The sequence below is a fragment of the Aplysia californica genome, unplaced genomic scaffold, assembly GCF_000002075.1.
Source record: "Aplysia californica isolate F4 #8 unplaced genomic scaffold, AplCal3.0 scaffold00301, whole genome shotgun sequence".
Classification (NCBI taxonomy): domain Eukaryota; kingdom Metazoa; phylum Mollusca; class Gastropoda; order Aplysiida; family Aplysiidae; genus Aplysia; species Aplysia californica.
Genome location: NW_004797571.1, coordinates 463,780 through 466,572, shown reverse-complemented (window position 1 = coordinate 466,572; position 2,793 = coordinate 463,780).

Here is a 2,793-nt window from a genome sequence, read left to right as displayed (position 1 = left end):
TAGTAGTAGTAGTAGTAGTAGTAGTAGTAGTAGTGGCGTTCAAGATGTATAGGGGACGTAACCAGGATAAAACTTTCAATCAAAATAACGCTCTTGTTTAAGTTACTCCCCTTCAATTAACGCTCGCTCGCTCTGTGTTTCTGGAGTTTCGACACTCAATAAGACAGCGTGAATTTCTCAGGAGTTTTAGCTTTTGCAGTTGTGCGGATTCGGGTTAAATAAATTAGAAGAAACATGTTTTAAAAAGTCTTAGTCCGAGTTTTACGGTAATTGCAATACGACCACGTCAAATTAGTGCCAAAGATTAGGTAGAGGCGTGAGGACTAGAGAGTAACATACAAGGAAAAGAAGGAAACAGATTAACCCTATCCGCCCTGGGATCATTCTGTACCCTGGGGTTGTATTCTTTCGAATACTTCTAGTACGAAAATCTCTTTAAACTTTCATTATTTCTCCCAAAAAATCATTTTGACAGACTGCTATGCAAAGCGTACGGATCGGATTAACGAGTAAATTTCCTCTTTGGAAAGTGGGGGCACAGAATTCCGCACGTCGTATGGATACGACAGTAAAACACGACGTGCGGATAGGGTTAAGGAAAATACAATTCAGATGTTTGATAGGAAAGACGAAGCTAACCACACCAGAGCACCCGTGAACCAATCACTGGAAGTATTGGCTTTTGATGGAATGATCTCACTCGACGACGAGCGTGGGAGAAAACGGAACGAACAGAGGAACAGAGGCTTGGTGGGTCATCGTTGCTGGAACGTGTATTAAAAATAATAGACAGCATTTGTATAGCGCAAATCCCCGCTCAACAGCAAGCTCTATGCGCTTCACAATCTATATTATTACCCCAGCAGACCTGAGAGCATTCTGAAACAACCTCAACTTCCTAGGAAGCATACAGGGCAAGCAGCCATTTCGTTGCTAAAACACTAACATACTAACATGTATTCCGGACACACCTAGTTAGCAGCACATTCAGCTAGGCAGATGTGTCGGTTGTTAATGTTCACACCCAACAATTGTGCGCAATTTAAAAAAAGATAGAGAGGTACTGGATGTCTTCAAAAACCAACAGTAAAAATAAGCCATAACTAACAAAATAGAACAAAAAAATATACCAATAACTCAATAACTCGATAATCTTTGGACCAATTTTAACAAAACTTGGAAAATGAAATCAAACCGAGAGGACATCAAAATTATGAATACGAAAAAAAACCCAAAACAACTATCAATTTGTTAGAGAAATAGAACATTTTTCAATTTTGACAAAAGCAGCGAAACGCAAAATTTTGGAACTTTACTGAAATGAACCACAATGTGTATTTGTGCATTGAAAACAAATTTATAGAAAATTTACATTGCAAGACGAAGTCATGGAAGGGGATGGCTGTTTGAATTGTATGTTCCAGGTGATGACCAACTTAATTTCTCTCCACATAAGCTCTAATAGGCCACTTAAAATTTGAATAGCCCCGTGGCATATTTCTGGTGCGATTCTTTGGACTTCCTGTTTAATTTTGATTTCAAATGTCTGCTTATAATGCGGATTGTTTACGTAAACTCTGTCAAGAAATCTCAAAGATAAAAATCATTGTAATCGATGAAGGGGGCTCTCGTGGCCAAGAGGTTAAGGTGTTCACCTCTCATTCAAAGGTCCAGGGTTCGAATCCGGGTAGCGATGAAAAATTTTGTTCTCTAAAATTGTCTCCTTTCACCTCCTTTCCTGCTCTCTGGCAATGTTCTGTCGTCTGCTTTTCTGCCCCCACCCCCTCACCTCCTTTGCTCCCTCCTCTGGGCTTCTGACTCTTTCTGCAGTCTTTTTACTGCTACTCCTTGGCCCCTTCTTACTGCTGTCTTTCAGCCACACCCCTGATCTTTTGGTAGGAAAGATCTCCATCTAGCCTTCTCAGACAAGGGCGAAAATTTTTGGAGGTCCCGTGTGTAAGTTGCGCTCGTTAAAGATCCCTTTGCGGTCTAAAATCAATAAGAGTAGGTTTCGGTCCCCACCCGGGCAAAAATTCAAAATTTCCTCCCAACTGAAAATGTTTAATGTGTCCCGCGCGCTCATATGACTTTATACAGTTGCGAGCGCCATAAAACACTTACCAAAAGTTTTTTTTTAAATTTTAATTTAGGGAAATGAGGTAACCATTCATGTTGTAAGCTTTCGGCTTAAAAGGCGTTCCCCCAAACATTTCTTGCACCCATACAGGGGCCACTTTTTGATGTGCGGGGTGTGGCCCCATCTTGCTGGAACCAGGCCTCTTCAACAGTAAAACTGTTTCTCCTTAACCCAATCTGTACGTCGTGTTTTACTATCGTATCCATACGACGTGGGGAACTCTGTGCCACCACTTTCAAAAGAGGAAATTTACTGATTAATCCGATCCGTACGTTTTGCATAGAAGTCTGTCAAAATGATTTTTTGAGAAATACTCAAAGTTTCAAAAAGAGCTTAGTACTAGAAGTATTCTAAAATGTGAAGAATACAACCCCGGGGGTACAAAATGACCTCAGGGCGTACGGAGAGGGTTACATTTCTCCCAAACTGCCTCAGGTACACTGAACTATATCGAAGTTTTACTGTCCCTCATCTTGATACCAGAACAGGCCGATCGCAGCCCTGCAGTTATTATGAAATAAAGCTTGGCATTTTACTCAATTTTGGTTGAAAATAATATTTTGCAAAATGTTCACATTGACAAATGGGACGTCCCTTATTTGGTTAAAATTTGTTTTTTCAAAGTCTTTAAAAAGTTGTTGACTTTTTTTTTTTTG